The following is a 20,763-nucleotide window of genomic DNA, read 5'->3' as shown; positions in this document are numbered from 1 at the left end:
CACACACACACACACACACACACACACACACACACACACACACCAGGTAATTAAAAAATATTCAGCTGCGCAACAGTCTCTTCAAAATGACTGTATTTTGCAAAACAACTGTACTGCAATGCTACACATGCTTGCAAACACTTTGCACACCTCGGATATTTTGAATAGCTTTAGACAATATGAAAAAGAAACACATAGCAAAAAATACGGTTATTTTCTCTTTTTTATACATTTTATGCAATTCAGGCATTATTTCAAGCATTTTCATAAGCATTTCTAGTATTTTTATCAATATATCATAGTTTCAAACATTTTGTTTAATTGGAAAGTCATTTTTAATGTTTTGAATGCTTTGCTTTATATTCATTGAGTAAAAAATAATTTAAACATGTTTTAGTACCTGAATTTGCCTTTCTGACCTGTTTGCAAGTCATTTGAGCTTTGGATTGTTCATTTCTGTATATTCCTTCAATTGTGACTGCGTGCTTCACGGTCTTGAAAAAGTTATACTTTTGATCCCATTCTGATACCATGTCGTTCGTCTTGTATATTCAAAAAATACAATGAGGTAGGTGTTCATTTAAATAGTTTATTACACACAAACACATCAGGATGGATGACTGAAATATTAAACTTAAATGAACTAACTAACTGACTGCCACAGACATATATGCTTACACTGTGGCTGCTCACTCAAAATGGCACTCTTTCTTGCAAGTGCTCAGTACTTATATGCACGTATATGGACTGGAATAGCATGTAAAGGTACAACACACACTCTGATCTGCAATGCATATCTATCACAGCTCTTCCATCTTGCAAACCAACCATATCTTGGCTGAGAGTCCTTCTTTCCTCTTGACTTCTTCTTCTCTCTTTGAAATCTTGCTCATTAAATCATCTGCTGCATTCCTATACATGGAAAAAATCCATTAGAATTTGTTCTCTTTGCCATCTCTGCAACTGGGGCTACTTTACCTTCACCTCTGGTGTCTTCATTCCTGTGTTTTGTGACTGCAAGACAAGGGCCTTAGCTATTATGGCAGTTGCACACACACGCATCTGCAGAGTGTGAGTATGTGTGTGTGTGTGTGTGTGTGTGTGTGTGTGTGTGTGTGTGTGTGTGTGTGTGTGTGTGTGTGTGTGTGTGTGTGTGTGTGTGTGTGTGTGTGTGTGTGTGTGTGTGTGTGTGTGTGTGTGTGTGTGTGTGTGTGTGTGTGTGTGTGAATATATACATATATATATATATATATATATATATATATATATATATGTATACAAATATAAAGATAGTTGTGTATCTATTACTGTATCTGTGGAATGGTGGTCCATGACAACTTAACTGCCTACTCTTCCCTCTGATTTGGCCCTACACATATGAAGTGGCTGCCCAACATGGTGACACAGCCATATGTCTCAACATCTTAGCACAAGAAAGTGGACAAAGGCAAAAATAATGGCAGGACAAGGTCCCCAAAATAGGGCCATGTTGTGTTAACAATCTATGAGGGGAATCAAGCACATCTTCCTCAAAAATTAACATCTTTTGGAGGTCTTTCGAGGAACACTGTTAGACCTGTATTTGAAACTATGATTATTCCTGGCTAGTTGACAGCTGTGCATGCCATATATATGCTACAACCACACTGTCAGGAATGTAACCCATTCCATCAATGTTGTCAGTCAGCTATGTATTCACTGTGTGCCTCACAAGAACGTGTATCACACATGCATCTTGTATAACACCATGAGGTGGGTTCTGCACCATCAATCCAAAATGATTATACCATAAACAACTTAGGTATGGTAAATAAGACGTGTGTGAGCTCACTGCGACAAATGTGGTACACTTGAGTAAGTCATCCCTGGAAGATGTGTTGGGAGGCACATGAAAACGGTTGCATTGTACTCAATTATTAGTGTGATGAGCATAGTCATATTAGCATATACCTGTCAAACCACTAGTACTTACATCCCATGCTTATATTGTTACTCATCCTGTTTGGGTTTAGTACTGTATAACGTGATAATTACTGTATTGATGATTGTAGTCACCTAAATAATTCTTGTGGTTTTTTTTAATGTTGAATGTCTAATTGCTGCTGTAATTATCCTATATGTACATCTTGGAGATTTTCTCCCCGGGCCTGAACTGAAAAAGGGCTTTTGCTCAGTCAGACAATCCCAGTCAACAAATGCAAAATAAAATAAAATAAAATAAATAATAAATGAGGGCTGAGAACTATGGAACTATAATGTCCTTTGGTATAGATGTCCTGCACACCATTCCCCATTTGGTATGTACCTAACCAGGCATAACCAACCACTGGAACATCCACTAATGTTCCTCACTAAAAGAATACAGGGCATAAGTAATATGTCCTATGCAGACCGCCTCAAGGCCCTATCCCTGTATTCTGTCTTCTTCAGGCTTTTGAGGGGAGATCTAGGCCTGGCATACAGGGCATTGTCAGAACTCCTGCATATCCACAAAATTAATTGTCAGACCTCCTGCATATCCACAAAATTAACAGTACCAGCATTACTCATTCTAAAGACTTAAACCTTGCCTGTGATATAAATAGGACCTGCTGGAGAAAGGCATGTATCACAGAGACTACCCATTCTATGGAACAGGCTCCCCATCCATGTGAAGCAGAGTTCCTCCCTAATCCAATTCAAGTGCAACATGGACAATTGGATGGGAAACTGGAAATTCATCCCTGGTGTGGCATCTATGTCTCTGATGCAAACAGGTAACCTGTAAATGGTTAATCTCCTAGGCTCATGCTTATACTTATCAAGGGTATTAGCACTTGTCAGAGATTTGGGATGCATGGCTAGGTTTAAAAAGGCCCTTGTGATCATTAGCCTAGTAAACACATATGCACCTATGAACATACTCAGGATTTGTGCTACATAAAAGAGAGTGGTCACCACTGTGTGCACATGATGGTAGACATCCCACATACCATCAACCTGAGTACACAGGTCACATACGACTTGGTCTGCTAATAGGGGTGTGTTGTCTGTATTATTATTGTGTAGTCGCTTTTATACATGAACTATCCCCATGGTTTTTGTTCATCTACTGTGTCTCCATGACTGTGGCAGCAATTATTTGTGTGTGTTGATACTGTCTGTATTATACCAATGGCACACTTGGATTTAATGTTTGTCCACACATTGCAGTCATCCACAAAGCTGATTGGACAAAGGATGTGCAAGTCAGTCTTGATATCTGGAACTTACAATCTGAACAGGAAAGGATCTGTGTTATGGACCTGTTCACTGAACTCTAGACATAGGTTACTTCACACACTTGAAAATATTTATCTGTAACATATGTGATCCAATGGTTTACCCACTTAGTGACACAAGTGTTTATGGCCACTTGAGACAGTTTCTCAGTAATACCTGAGGGTTGATTTGTGACAGATGCTTTGGCCTGGTGAGGTTATGCAGGATGATAGTGTTATCACTGTGCATGCCCTTGTTGACCATCCTGAAGACATTGAACAGACGTAACAGACATGATGTAGCCTGAACAAATCACACATGGGTTTGGTGCGCAGTTGGGGTATTACCTGTGCCCTTTTAGAGAAGGTCCATGATGACTCATTGGTCTACCTCTTAAATGATGAAAGGCAGGATGGTCTACAACTCATGCATCGGGTGATGGTCCCCCCCGGTCAGACAGATGTATGTTGCTGTACACCCTTCTACAGCAACATAGGCTATCTGGAGGCTGTGTTGAAGTATGGATCCAATTGCGTATGGTAGGTCATGTTTTGAGTCACAGTATAGGCAACCTGTGATGTTGTCAGGGCTCATTGATTCATCATTATTAGCCATACACAGTGCACATATGAGCTGCCCTCCTTTGTATAAAAACTGAGTAATGTTTGCATGTATACTTTGGCTGATGACCAGTGGCAACAGGGTGGTGACATGTTACACAAACTGTCATCTACTGGATTGCCTATTTCCTCTGGCTGGGTATGTCTGTTTGGAATCCACATTCATATCTGTGCTTAGTTCTGCATTTTTACATACTTAACATTTCACATTTATTTGAATAAATGATTTGTTAAAAGACCTCCAAATACAACCTTGGACATTCTTCACATTCCACAAACTGGTACTATGCACACAACCATACAACTGTACCAATGTCAAGTACTTACTTCAGTTGCACAGCATATGCCTATATGTGTTTCATGGGCAAGCTGTGTACGATTGGACTGGTGCCATACAAGGACACATTAGAAATCAGTTGTTTGTGGCTCATGCAGAACATTTCCTAACACACATGCTAACAGTCACACAATGGTGCTGACAAACACCTCATTAATCTTTAAGTATAGCAACACAACTGCACATACAAAGAATGTTGCAGGTGAATCCAAACATGTGATACATTGGTTGTGTATATCATAGCATAAGAGCATGTATATGGAATGAAACTTATGTGCCCATGTAATCAATATATGAATTTATATTGATTTTCATTACAGGACATTCAATGATGGCAGGTAGACAAATGCACACCTGTCCCATACTGCAAGTATCACTGTGATGGCAGAATGTGAACTGTGTAGAAGGTTGATCTATTCCTCTACAAAAACATGTCCTAATAAACCAACAATATCCATAAAAGTGCATCATGCCATGTCAACAGCTGTCTGGAGGCATATTACTACAGCTGTTATAGAAGGAGCATGTAATGAAATGGCAGCAATGGACAGCAATACATTAGCTCACATCACATATTGTAATACCATCTTGTATCCATACTGTACATCCATGCCTCAATATAGCACATGTCAATGACAGCAACATTGACATGTCAACTTTTCATAGGGTCATAGGACATTATTAGGCTAACAACCAACATTAACCAATGGCCCCATGTAAAAAAACAATATATTGGAAAAGGGGTTGAGTCTGGATGAATGGACCAACATCACATGCAATCCTAGCCATTCTTAGACCATTTAAAATATCCCTATATCTGTATTATGGAAGATATTATGACTATTGTGCATATATCTATATTTGTTGGATTGCATTACATCCTGCCATTGTCCATGTGGGACATGTGCATCTTAGCATGACAAAATTAGCAAACACACATGCAGTGGTCTGGAGATTACTTGCAGAGGCTCATGGAAGGCCTCTGCTTCATGTTGTTTGCATGCATATTTGACATGAGGGCATTCTCCACACCTATGCTTTAAGAATGTCATGTGGCCAGAGGAAAAAGGAGGATGATGGATGCATGGGGCTATGTGAAAGGTTCTCCGAGGGGTAATGAAATGAAGATTCATTCCAAAGATCATACAATGCCCATAATGTGCCACCAACCACACACAGCAGTAGATCTGGCCTGATTTGAACATTATACCTGTGTATATATAGAAGATGAATGGCATGCAATGTCACAGTAGCAACACCACATATGTCTAAGTGTAACACTGTCACATTGCACTTTATGGAGTATGACAGCACCATTGTATACAGAGGTAGACATGTTGGGAGGAATGTAGGGCATGGATGTCACACCCTTGCGGTAATTCATTTCAAAAGTGATATTTGTATGTACAGACACTCAATTTGCCTGCTGTCAGATTGGAACCTCTATATGTGTAGGTAAAGTAGCTTGTAAACAGAGTAGTTAATGGTACTGCCACATCACAGGCTTGTTTTGAATACTGTCAGAGTGCATGTTATACAGGATGAAATAATCATTGTATGCTATAACAAGATGCTTGGAGGAGGGTCTGACATAGGTATGGCCTGACATATCATTTGAAAATTGTCACCATAGTGATTGATGAATACACACACAAAGTTGACTGCAGAGAGAATAGAACCCCTACCTAACCTACCTATCTATTAACAAAGTACAGTCCTTAATGTAAGCATTACATCGCAAGTTTGCTTTTTTAATAATGTCCAACAAGACTTTACAGCTGATGACATCAGCAGTCTCTGGTGAGAAGTAGATGGTAAAAGCAATATTTCACATACTGGTGTAAAATGCTTTTGTAAATATCAAACAAGTGAACACACACACATATACCGGTTGATTGCTGTAAGAATAGAACCCCTAACTAGTTAATTACAAAGCACAGACCTTAGCACAAGTGCCATATCACACAAGTCTGACTATTTCAGTGTACAATATCACTTTATAGCCGATGACATCAGCAGTCTCTTGTGAGACGAAAATGGAAATAGCAGTGTCACATGCTGGTGTAAAATGCTCTCTCAAATGTCAAAAAAAAAAAAAAAAACAACAAAAAAAAAAACTTTCCATGAAGTAGAAGTTGAATCATCTGCAGAAGCTGATGCATCTTTGATTAGTATCAGTAACACAACAGATAGCACATACGTTTGGGTTGGGAGGGTGACCTAATGGTTAAGGTGTTTGCCTTACAAACACAAGGTCCAGGGTTTGAGTCTCACAAGGGATAATTGGCTAAGCTTACAATGGCTCACAAGGGCAGTTAGCTTAGTACTGACCTATGAACCTATGAACCAAGTGAACACACATATATAATAATTGATCACTTACTGCAGTGAAAATAGAACCCTTACCTAAGTATTTATAAAGTACAGGACTTGACACAAACACCACAGCACAATTCCAACTTTCAGAGTGTCCAACAACACTTTACAGCTGAAGATATCAATAGCGCAGTCTCTGCTGAGAAAATGATGGTAATAGCAATGTCTCACACACTGTTGTTAAATTCTCACACAAATGTCAATCCAGTGAACACACACACACACACACACACACACACACACACACACACACACACACACACACCAATTGACTGCAGTCAGAATAAAACCCATACTTCATTAAGTACCCCAGCTAAAAAAGCTCATTATTTAATAAAAGTGCCATGGCACAAGTCTGACTTTTCAACTGCCACTGTACAATTTATAGTGGATTTCATCATCACTGGATGTTGGAAGGAAGATGATGGGAGGCCTGAATGAAATAGATGTGTAAGCATGTACAGCTGTCAGAATAATTGTATTTCATGGGACTGTAACACTGACTTCAGGACACACAGTTATGCTTTTGTGAATCCCTCAGCTGACTATAATGAGTTTAGAACCCCTCCCTAACCAAGTACACTAGCTACAGAACTCACTATTTAATACAGGCACCGCGGCATAAACCTTTTACTTAGAATGTCACTGGGCAATTTACAGTGGATGACATCATCACTGGATGTCAGGAGGCTTGAATGAAATGTTTGTGCAGACATGTATAACTATCAAAATATTTGTACTCCATGGCACTGCCACGCTGACTGTAGGAAAAGTGAAGTATGCTCTTCTGAGCACATTGCAACCTCTACCTAAGTACACCATCTGGAGAACATCATTATTGGATTTTTGGGAGATGATGTTGAGTGGCCTGTATGAAATGGATGGGTAGCCATGTGTGACTGTCAAGATATTAAAGTTCTGCATGGTACCAGATTGTTGATAGTAGGATACAGAATGATGCTCCTCTTACTATGCACACATGCTTACACATACATAGAGACACACACATAATGTGGCTGTTGTGTTACTCTATCACACATGTAATTATTTTGTTCCCATAAGCAAAACACAGTATGTGATGATTGCAACACCACTGCAGTATGTATTTGGCTTGTCAGAGTTGTCTTTATAGATACTGCCATCATCATTATATGATCTGGTTGAAATATACTGTTATTAGACTGGTGTGCAAAGTGTGGATGTAATATTTCTTGTTATGTTTCCAATGTGCAAGTATATTTTAAGAGACAGGTTCTCAAACTAGATGCAAAAAGCTGTCAGGAATGCATGTAGCAGAACTGAACATATCCAGCTGTTTCCCAGTATGTTGTGTATATTACATACTTAAATTACTATGTACAGACACAAGCATTTTTTTTTTGTGATCATAGTTGTGTGTTCACATTTGTGAATAATTGCTGTCCACATTAGTACAAGTATTAGACAATATGAATGTGTAATGTCAGTATAAATATGTGCATGGTATGTAACAAAGCATTTTTGGTATGTACTCCTGTAGTCTAGTTGGTATTTGAGAACAAGAACTGAGATACAACGTTTCAAGTGCATGGGTGTGGGTGCAGGAACACATGACTACAGTGTAAATATGCGTTCAGTCATTAAAACTTGCCTTCCCTTTGGTTGTGTATTTTGAGGGACTTTAACGAGATGAAGACTAACTATGGGTAAGCATAAGTAATACATGCTAATCAGCACTTTCCGTATCGCACCGCTTAGCAGCTGATTTGTGAGATCAATGGCAGCGCTTGTGCATGCGAGATACACATTTAAGGACTCCTACTCAAAATACTCACCCATACTGGCTATGGTAGATACAACTAACAGATATTCTGGTGTTCATATTGGATGTGTTGTGTCATAAATTATACAACCTTAAAAAAGTATTTATACTGGTTTTCCCATTTGTGCATAGTTAAGCGATGAGCAAACATGGGCCACTGCTTCACTGATAAAATTATAACAGTTCTATTGTTTCACTTTCCTCTGTGCAAACAAGGTAACTGGAAAGGTGTGGCAGTCAGCACTTTGGATAGTACTGAGTGTAAGAAACACACCTGCTGCCTAGCCGAATCTGTGGCAGCAAGTGTAAGAGCACTGAGCTCTTAGTCTGAGCCCAGATGTTACATGGTGCAAATCCAATTCTACCTAATAATTTTAAATATCAGTTAATGAAGTAATTAAATAATTGCTTGTGGTAATTATTTGAAATGTGAGAGGGAATGACTGCAATGAAGTGATGTATGCAAACAAACAGTACTCAAGTGATTTATGTCAACAAGTACACTTTACTTTATATAAAACTTATCAGTAGAAAAATGCTTACAAAGTTACATATTGATGCAATCATCAGGCTAAATAAAATAGCTATTTAAATAAAAATGTTATAGTTATTTATAATGAAATGTTTAATATAAGTGCCTTTATTCTACTTTAACTATGTGTTTCCTTAGTGCAGTCAGGTTAAGCAGCATTGCACAGAGATAACTGCACCATGCCATTGGATGTGAAGAGCCATTCACAATCACTTGGCATTGGTGCAAGATGGGAAACACTGTACAAACACAGGAGAAAAAAAGGAAAGGCTTCATTGTAGATTACTTATTTATGTGTGTCTTGTGTGATTCTATTTTTAGACTTGATTAAAGATGAGAACATGGGATAGATAGGAAAGGGATGAAATGTGGGGTGGCAAGCAGTGGGAAAAACAAAGAGAAAGCAATAAAGGAATATGCAAGATGGAGGTAGGAAAGAACCATAGCTATCCGCGTTTTCAAAAGTGTAAAATGAACATGGATAGAATATTGGCTGAATTTGGACCATCACCTCAAGAAGGATGGGTAACAACAATGCAATCATGTTGTATAGCCAATTGGACTGAATCAATCGTGTTGAGAAAACAGCTATATGGGACTATATATATTTATATATATATATATATATATATATATATATATATATATATATATATATATATATATATATATAGATATATGTGTGTGTGTGTTGTATACACAACCAAAGGGAAGGCAAGTTTTAATGACTGAGCACATATTTACACTGTAGTCATGTGTTCCTGCACCCACACCCATGCACTTGAAACTTGAAACGTGTGTGTGTGCATGTGTGTGTATAGATATATGTTTGTGTGTGTGTGTGTGTGTGTGTGTGTGTGTGTGTGTGTGTGTGTGTGTGTGTGTGTGTGTGTGTGTGTGTGTATGTATATATATATATATATATATATATATATATATATATATATATTTGGGACAGGTGCCTATTTTTGAGTTTTTAGAGTTTTTATTTCAGTAACAGAGGTATGTTGGGTAAGGGATGTAGGTATTTCTGGGTTAGGTAAGTATAGCTGGTGAGGAAATGGATGCAGACAAACAGGACAAAGAAGACAAGAGACAGGGTTGATGAGGGACACAACAGGTTGAGGATAGGGAGGGGACATCGAATGCCCATGCCCATCAAACATGGGATTAAAGAAAATGTAGTCCTCACCCTCAGAATTGTTTTCACTCTCCTCCTCATCAGCTTGCTGTTGGAGTGCTTGACATTTTACTTTGACCAGCATTCTGCCGAGAATCTTTTCCATCTTGCTGAGGTGTGCACCAATGGTACTTTTCATGACCTCACACACCATGCCTGGCATCTCCTGACAGGTGTCAAAATCAAACAGCCAGAGTTGAGAGTTTTCCTGCCAATTTGTGTTATTGCATTTAATCCAAGTGCACAAACTCAAACAACCATGATAAGTAGACAACAACAGTGTCAAAGAGAGAGGAAAGCAGTTTTCAAAATTAGAAGGTTAATCTGACAATTGGCATTACTTTCTGGATTGGTTGCTGCTGTAACTGTTGTTTGATTTAAATTTGCAGACATGTATAGGAGGTATACATTTTGTGACCTGACACATTATTTGTGTTGCTTTATACACTGATAAAATTAATTTGTACAATGTGGGATTCAAATCTATGCAAAATAGACAAAATGCATTCTTCCACACAGGTGATTTTTCATCCTTGCCACAGGAGAAGAGTTTGTCAGACATGCTCATTTGCTATATATAAATATACATGACAGAATGAGAGGTTAACCAGGTATGTGTGTGACCTGACAAGGTCCTGGCTTATACATTCTTGTGTATGAGCATCATTGAATTCTGAAGTCCATCCAAGGCCAGAAAAGACAATTATAATTACAGAAACATAATTGTCAGTATATCCTCAGTTACACATATAATTCACATAAGCTCCAGTGCTATTCATACTTACTGTTATTTATAAATATGTTTACAATATTTTATATTTTTTTAAATCGAGTCGACAAGCATGAATAAAATTAGGAGTGTGCTAAATTAGAACCCTGTCTCACCTGTATTGGAAAATATTAACTTCTAGCAGTTGCCACATGGAAAGTTTTGCTGCTAGTGTATTTTTACTGTCTTTACTGTGCAGGGTGCTCATTGCTACTGAGACCTTGTTTGTCAGACCTGGTCATTAGTTATACATATACATTAAAGAGCTGTATGTGTGTGTAACACAAATGTTTAGAAAATAAATGTGTAATTTTAGAACCATAATTGCCCCAATCCCCACAGTTACACATGTAATATATCTCTGATATCCAGTCTGTGTTCAATGCACCTGCTATAGATATTTTTTTCTATGTGGAAGCATTTTTCTACTGATGATTTTTTATATAAAGTAAAGTGGAACATCAGTAAGAAAAGTTTGGCCTTTCCTTGATTAGTACCCAGGCTCACCTGTACTATTACCCTTAACTTACAACCAATGCCAGAGGAACAACTAGGCAACAGCTGTATATTTTTACATTCATTACTATGGATGTGTGCTGACCACCGCACAATGCCACTTAGCATGTTTGCAAACTGGAAAAACAAACATGATACAATGCATCCACTTTTAAATTGTCTGCAGTCTGCTTCCTGTGTACAGGTGTTGTGGAAGCTTGTGGACTTTCACACAATGTCGCTTAGCAGGTAAGCGCATGGTAAGCAAAAGATGCGACAATGTATCCTTTTAGAAACTGACAATGCCTGCTTCTTGTCTGGCCCATTATGCCATGTTTGTGCAAAGGTAAGCAATGCAGAAATGTGACAAGAAAAATAACTTTGTATTATTCTTCTAAGAAGTGTCTATTAGGTTTCGTCATTAAAAGATAAATATAGGACCTGATCCATGATCTACAGATACTATATACTCTGTGTTTTACCATGTTTACCACATGTGCTACACATACAATTGGCTTACAGGTGCAATTTATACAGTCTTTATCACAGAGGTAATTTAAATGAAATTTAATTTATCCATTTCACCGTGTTTGCACTAAGACATGTGACATGCAAATATTAATATTAAAAAAGAAAAAAATATATAAACAGCATTACAAAATATATTTTAGCACACATTACAGATTTTTACACAACTGTCGATTTAAACTGTTAGACTAATGAGCCTATAAAACAAAGGAAGTGTGTCTTATTCCTCTTTGTCACAGAAACAGCTTTGCAGTGGGAATGCAAATCATTGTGCATACAAGCAAGTCCTATTTCATCCATAGTATTAACAAGGCATGTAACACTTGTACACTGTCAGCTGTTTTACTGTACATGTATTATTTGCATATTTAGTGGAATGACTGATCACACAATCATGTCTGAGTGCAATGACTGATCACACAACCATTTATGATTATTGTTTGCAGCAGTGCTGTCTTCTCTTTGTATTGTGTTCATTCTTCTCTTTTCTGTGCTGTAATGGTAGACATGCAGTCGGTAGGACATTTTTTATCACCGTCATTAAAATGTATGAAAATATTATAAGACAATAATGTACAGTTTTTAACAAAGGCAGGGGAGTTTGGCTACTAGTGAACAGAAACTGAGAAATGTGTGCTGGTCACTTCCATTTAAAATCTTGATACAATTACTTCTATGCATTTTAACTGTAACCTTGGTGACACACCAACTGCAGTTAAGGGAGACTGGATGGCTGTTGCATTTTCCTTCTCATTACCAGTAATAATTCACAATTGCAATCCATTAGCAACAGACACTGAGGTAGTGTGTTTACACATGCTACACAAAGCCATGAGTTTGAGATTCTGCAATTCTAATGAGTTCTCACTCTTTTTGCATCTTCATCATACACACAGGCCTGAATCTACACCGTAAAAAGGTAATCATGTAGCTAGGAAACCTGAAGGTGTGGAAAGTTGTGTATAGGTTCATAGGTTCATACTAGGCTATCTGCCCGAGGGCATTTACAAGCCTAGCCCATCGTTTTGTGGCTTACGCCACCCCTTTAGTATGGGGAACTATACCCATTATTTTGCTGTGCCTCTGTCGAGCAGTGACACTGAGGTAATCCCTGGGGTATATCTGCGATCTCCCATCCATTGGTCAAGATTTCTCTTGAACAAGGCCAGCGAGGTGCTCTGCCTCACATGTACCGGGATTTTGTTCCACAGCATAGGGAGTCTTTGGGTGATGAATCTATCCCTCCAGCACGTCCTATTAATAGCCGTGTCGAGGTTTAAGTCTCCGCCTTGTGGCTCTGATGGATCTAGATTTTTGAGGTGAAGCATATTCATCAAATCTGGGTTTGACATGGCCTTGTATGTTAGGCAAAGGTCACCTCTGAGCAAGCGGTGGCGACTGAATAGAGCTGGAGTTCTTTCAGTCGGGCAGCATAGGACAGATTTTGAGACCCTTTATCCTTTTGGTGAGGAACTTTTGTGGCCTCTCCAGCTGCTGCAAGTGTCGGGTCAGATACATTCCGAATGGGGCATTGTACTCAATCATTGGTCTGATGAGTGATGAGTAAAGGGAGACTATGACCTCCCTTGATCTAGATGAGAATCCCTTCATGATAAGGTGGGCAATGTAGAAGGTCTTCCTGACTACTTTAGCTACATGGGTGTCGAATGACAGACTACTATCAACCTGGGTCCCCAGGTCCCTGATAACTTCTTCTGTGCTCAGTGGATTGCCACCTATTTGGTAGCTAGGGATGACCTTGTTTTTCCCGAAGGGTATGACTATGCATTTTTTGGCATTTAACTTTAGGCCGTGGCTCTGGCACCAGTTATCCATTTCTGTGAGACCCTTCTGAAGGATATCTGTGTCAGATGTGTTTTCTACTATGGCGCCCAGTTTGCAGTCATCTGCAAACTTTGTCAGCCATAACCCTCCTGTGTTTGCTTGTACTTCGGAAAAGTAGATGCCAAACAAGAGTGGGCCCAGGACTGAGCCCTGTGGGACACCACTTGTGACAGGCTTTGAGTCTGACATGGCGCCAGCAACTCTGACCCTGTGGGTTCTGTCACTCAGCCAGTTTGCAACCCATCTTGTGATGTATGGGTTAACATTTAAGCTGATGAGTTTTCAATGATACCCGAGTGGGGTATTGTATCGAAGGCCTTAGCCAGATCGAGGTAGGCTGTATGGACTGCCTTTCCCTCATCAATGGCTTTGGTGACTGTTTCAAAAAGTCAACCAAGTTTAAAAGGCATGATCTGCCTTTGACAAAGCCAAACTGGGTTGGATCCAAAGTCTGCAAATTCCTATGTCTTTATTTATGAGGTCCATTATGATCCTCTCCATGGCTTTGCAGATAAGGCTTGTCAAGCTAATGGGCCGGTAATTTCCAGGGTCGGTGGAGGCACCACCTTTGTGAAGTGGGACCACAGTTGCAGTGCCACTCCTGGATGCGTATCCAGAGGTAAGACTTTGATTAAACAGCTGTCCTAGCTGTGGGTTTAATTCCTCATTGAGTTCGTGGAGCACACAGCCGGGGACACCATCAGGTCCCATGGATGCTGTGTTTTTGCTTTGGAGAGAGCAGTTCTCACTTGGGCACTGGAGATGTTTGGGGGCTGCAATCGTTGGTATAGATATCTCTCCTTTGGGGAGAGGAGAAGTTTGCACTGAACCTGTCAGCCAGTATGTTGGCAATGTCTGTAGGATCAGTAATCTTCACATCATTTTGAACTAGTTCTGAGCATATCTGGGAGTTTCCTCCTAGGTTTCTAACATAGCTAAAGAAGGCCTTATGATTGTCTTTTGAGTCTTTAGCTATTTTTCTCTCGAAATTTGCTTTGGATGATTTTATGAGAGCTCTTAGTTTTTACTTATAGTGATCAAGGGTGTCTTACCTTTTAAGGATTTTGCTCTATCTTGTAGTAGCTTCCTCCTTTTGTTGTAGAGTTTGTTTATGGCTGGGGTCCACCAGACTGGACGCTTGCCTTTGGTACAAAGAGTCTGCTTGGGATTGCCTTATCCATGCAGTCCTGCAGGTGCTGGTAGAAGGCATTTGTAAGTGATTCAGCGGCTTGAGTACTGTTTTCCCCGGTTCGGGGCCTTAAAGGAGACCACACTAGTCTTTAGAAGTGTGAAGTCGGCTTTTGAGAAGTTCTTTACTGTGGTCTTTTATTTCAGGTGGGGTGGGATGAGGACCTCCAGCGAGATTAGTTTGTGATCTGATCTCACCAGTGAGGGTATACTTCCGGTGTTGAACATTGTGCTCCCATGTTCGTGATGATGAGATCAAGTATGTTATCTCCTCTTGTGGGATGGTGACTAGTTGTTCCATGGCATTTGAGTTTATGAATTCCAGGAACTTTTGGGCTAGGGTGTTTGGGCTTGAGTAGTGTTCCCAGTCTATATTAGGGTAATTGAAGTCACCTAGTATGATGGTGTTTGGTGATACATTTATCCCCTCTAGTGTTTTCAGGAAGGCCATGTGAGGTTCCTGAGTTTGTGAGGGTGGCCTGTAACATGCTACAATTTGCAGAGCAGTCTTGCCTAAGGTTAATTGCACCTGGATGGTCTCCGATGCATCATCGTTGCCACCAGTCTTGAGGTGTGGGTGTCCTTGATGAATATGGATACCCCTCCTTTCTTGGTATTGTCCGGATTTTGGGGCGGAACGCATGATATGAGGTAAAACCTGATAGCGCTGGGGTGCTCTCAGGAGCCTTGAACCAGGTTTCTGTCACAGCACAGACATCGATGTTCTCCATACTGAGAAGGGCCTCGAGTGTGCATTTTGAGATCTAGCCTTCTGGCATTGAGCAGCATTACCCTTAGTTTTTTCCTTTTTTTGTGTTCTAGGGTGGTAGGTTTAGAATTTGAGCCTTGCCTAAAAAGGCACTATGGGGTGGCAAGAGCCTTTGCCAATATCCAGAATCCCAGGGGTGACAGGTGCAAAGGTCCCTTGCGAAGCAGCGTGGCTTGTCCAGCATGTCATCCCAGGCAGACAGATACTGGATCCCCTTTGAATGACACCAGTGTTTTAAGTCAATTGTTTAAAGCTGATCATCTTATCTCTGTATTGTGGCATCATTCTTGGTGAAGGTAGGATACTGCTCAAGGACATTTTTATCAGGGTCATACCTGCCTGAAAATATTATAAGACAATAATGTACAGTTTTCAGGCTACTAGTGAACAGAAACTGAGAAATGTGTGCTGGTCACTTCCATTTAAAATCGTGGACAATTACTTCTATGCATTTTAACTGTAACCTTGGTGACACACCAACTGCAGTTAAGAGACTGGATGGCTGTTGCATTTTCCTTCTCATTACAATCCATTAGCAACAGACACTGAGGTAGTGTGTTTACACATGCTACACAAAGCCATGAGTTTGAGATTCTGCAATTCTAATGAGTTCTCACTCTTTTTGCATCTTCATCATACACACAGGCCTGAATCTACACCGTAAAAAAGGTAATCATGTAGCTAGGAAACCTGAAGGTGTGGAAAGTTGTGTATATGGACTAGACAGAAGAAGACTGCTATTTATTTGGATTTATCTGCACATAAGACCTCTGATGGTACTGAGGTAGGACTGAATTTTTCAATTACATATTAGATATGTTCACGTCACTAGGAAAAAAAAAAGTATATATATATATATATATATATATATATATAGATATATATATATATATATATATATATATATATATATATATATATATATATATATATATGTAGTGGATATAAAAAGTGGTGTACACACCCCTGTTACAATGTCAGGTTTTTGTGATATAAAAAAATGAGACCACAATAAATCATATCAAAACTTTTCCCACCTTTAATGTGATCTATAACCTGTACAATCCAATTGAAAAACAAACATCTGTTAGGGGAAAAATAAAAAATAAAAAACGTACAATACGCTGGTTGCATAAGTGTGCACACCCTTAAACTAGTACTTTGTTGTGTGTGCACACCCTTAAAATAATACTTTGTTGAAGCACCTTTTGATGTAATTACAGCATTCAGTCTTCTTGGGTACATACCTGCCATCAATTAAAGAGACTCTGATTAACCCTGAATAAAGTTCAGCTGTCCTAGTAGGATTTTCCTGACATTTATTCAGTTGCCTGCTACAGCAAAAGTCATGATTCACAGAGAGCTTACAAAGCATCAAAGAGATCTCATTGTTGAAAGGTATCAGTCAGGAGAAGGGTACGAAAATATTTCCACAGCATTGGATATACTGTGGAACACAATGAAGACAGTCATCAAAATGTGGAAAAATATGGGACAACAGTGACATTGCAAAGAACTGGACTGCCCTCCAAAACTGATGAAAATACAAGATGAAAACTGGTCAGGGAGGCTGCCAAGAGACCTAAAGCAACACTGAAGGAGCTGCTGGAATTTCTGGCAAGTACTGGTGGTGTACTACATGTGACAACAATCTCCTGTATTCTCCATATGTCTGGATTATGGGGTAGGGTTGCAAAATGGAAGCCTTTACTTAAACAGAAAAACATCCAGACCCAGTTAAAATTTGCAAAACAATACATCGTCTCCAAAAAGCATGTGAGAAAATGTGTTACGGTCTGAGGAAACCAAGGTTGAACTTTTTGTCCACAATTCCAAAAGGTATGTTTGGCGCAAAAATGACACTTCACATCAGCAAAAGAACACCGTCCCTACAGAAAAGCATGGTGGTGGCAGTATCATTCTTTGGGGTTACTTTTCTTCAGCTGGAAGTGGGGCTTTAGTCAAGGTGGAGGGAATCATGAACAGTTCCAAATACTAGTCAGTTTTGGCCCAAAACATTCAAGCCTCTGCTAGAAAGCTGAAGATGAAGAGAAAGTTCACCTTTCAACACGACAATGACCCCAAGCATACATCGAAATCAACAAAAGAATGTCTTCACCAAAAGAAAATTAAAGTTTTGGAGTAGCCCAGTCAGAGCCCAGACCTAAATCCAAAAGAAAATCCGTGGTGTGATCTGAAAGGGGCTGTGCACAAGAGATGCCCTTGCGATCTGACAGATTTGGAGCACTTTTGCAAGGAAGAGTGGGCAAATATTGCCAAGTGAAGATGTGCTATGCTGATAGACTGCTACCTAAGAAGACTGAATGCTGTAATTAAATCAAAAGGTGTTTCAGCAAAGTATTAGTTTAAGGATGTGCACACACAACAACATATTAGCTTAAGGCTGTGCACACTTATGCAGTCAGTGTATTGTACTTTTTTTTGTTTTTATATTTTTCCCCTAACAGATGTGTTTGTTTTTCAATTGAATTGTACAGGCTATTGCTCAAATTAAAGGTGGGAAAAGTTTAGAAATGATTTACTGTGGTCCCATTTTTTTATATCACAAAAAACCTGGCATTTTAACAGGGGTGTGCACACTTTTTATATATATATATATATATATATATATATATATATATATATATATATATCTACTTTACATATATATATATATATATATATATATGTTTACTTTCACAATTTTGAGTTAAGGTTCAGTGACCACAGGATGCTGAATTACGGTTGGCTGAATCCCGTGTTACCGAACCTTCATCTGTGTGAGCCCCAGTTCAGTGAATGCAGAGCGCATTCACACATACTAGGTTGATCTTGTAACTAGAGATCGCAGTACAGTGGAGAACAGGAAATTTACCCTTTCCCCCACTGTAGTGCTATCTCAGAGTTGGAATATATAATTTGCAGGGGGCATGGGGGAGTGCATCCCCACACGGGGGGTGCTGGGGGGCTGGGCCTCCTGCACAATCGTCAAGTCAGGTGATGTGCAGTGTTGATCTGCAGTATAAAAATATTGAGGAAGGTCGAATTCACAACAGGAAGTGTGTTTGCAACTTCTGAGTCAATGTTTTTAGTCGAAATGTAAGGTATGAATTTATTTTGACCGTCGACTATATGTTAGTAAGCCATACATATATATATATAGATATAGATATGTATAGATATATATATATATATATATATATATATAGATATAGATATGTATAGATATATATAGATACATTGATATAGATATATATGCATGCATACAAAACTTTTATCTGTATGCTCTTCTTAGAAGTTCATTATTAGCATAAGCATTTTTGTCAGGGCATTTTACTTTCTCAGATATACAGGCTTATTAACTTTCATCACAACTGTTAGTTTTACAGCTGGTTATCTTACACTATTCTATGTTATATCAGTTAAATGTAAATGTCCTATATCGTTAATGACAGAGGGGTTTTAGGCTTCTTGTATGGCCCATAGGCACCCCTTGGGGAGTGTCTGGCACAGGAACACATGACTAGCAATCGTATAAAAATGACTTTTCTGTTGTAAATGTGAGCACATTTTGTGTGAAGTTTTAGGAAAGCACTTACAACATTAACTAATGTGTTATTCCTTGTTTGGTACAAACTGTTATTTGTCTGTTGATTTGTGGTGGGGGAGCCAAGTTTCATTTGTGTGTTGTCACAAGGGAAAACATTTTTAAAGAGGTTTGCTCTTGCTATTCCTTGTTTTGTATCAAACCTTAGTTTCTGTGTGACTGTGATATGTGACAAGCACATAACCTTATATTTTAATACCTGATAGCCTTATATTTTAATATCTGAACTTTGTTTCTGCAGTGGGTAATACTGAAAATATAATACGTGTATATATAAGCAGGACTTTTATTTAGGTGATATATATGTGTTGTTTTCTTTTTTGTTTTATGTCACCTAGGATTATTGCACTCAAGTATCCCAATCCTCACAAACCCCCTTTCAGTGAAAATGATGTAAATGTCCATGCAGTTAGCAACATGGTGCCTTTCTGCTTGAGCGAGGATGTGGGAATATGTTTGACAAAATGCAAATTTAGAACCAGATAGCGAATTATGTCAATACTATAGGGGTTCACAGCAGGACTTATATCAGGTGTGTCATAGGGACATGTATATGATTTCATCAACCAGGAAGAGAGCAGCTGTAGATGCCTGTGAACAGCTGGCTACTGGTGGGGGGAAGGCCTCCTACAGAGCCACCACTGGCATCAAACGAAGAGTTTTTGTCCACTGTCAGAGATCCAGACAGCTCAGTGGAAAGTGCATAACAGCAGGGGATGTCACAGGCATCAGCTTCCAGTATCCTACATCAATTCCTGAATGCTATTCTACAACATGCCATAACTACATATACTTTCCCATTACACCTGAGGACAATGCCACAACTGTGCAGGTGTTGTACCACACAGCACACTACCCTGAAGTGTTGGATGTAATAAACTGCACACATATTGAAATCAAAGCACTATGCAGGGAACAGGGAAAGGCATGCATAAACAGAAAGAGTTTCCACCCCATTAACTGCAAGGTCCTGTGTAATGCTAAAGGAATTATACTGAATGTGTGTGCTGGCAACCCAGGCAGTTACCACAATTTGCATATCTTGCTATAAATTTCTCAGAAGGGTAAAAAATAGCCCTACTATTAGGGTGAACTGCCTGAGGAAGTGGGAAAAAATACATCCCTCTTGTTGGTCCTGAATTTCTAGACCCTCATGGGGAGTCCTGGGATGGCTGCTGTGGCCTGGCTGTAGTTATTTAGCCCTGACAAGGGCTGTTGCGGCAGGGATCTGTTCTGTAAGGACTAGTGTGGAAGCCTTGTTAGGAGCCCCCCAAGTGTCCAACGTGAAGTCCTGAAAAGGGCTTTATGGACTTTATTCCAGTCTGTCCTGATGAGGGATCTCCGAGCCAAGCCCTGATAAGGTCTATTGAGTATGGTGTGTGTTGCCTAGTGTGACCCGAAAGGGGCCTTGAGTCCAGAGTTTTGGTGATCTCAGTGAGTCCTGATAAGGGCTTTTTTTTGTGTACAAATCCAGAC

Source organism: Protopterus annectens, chromosome 1.part2 (assembly GCF_019279795.1).
Source record: "Protopterus annectens isolate FY-2018-M chromosome 1.part2, PAN1.0, whole genome shotgun sequence".
Lineage (NCBI taxonomy): Eukaryota > Metazoa > Chordata > Ceratodontiformes > Protopteridae > Protopterus > Protopterus annectens.
This window is presented reverse-complemented; position numbering follows the sequence as displayed.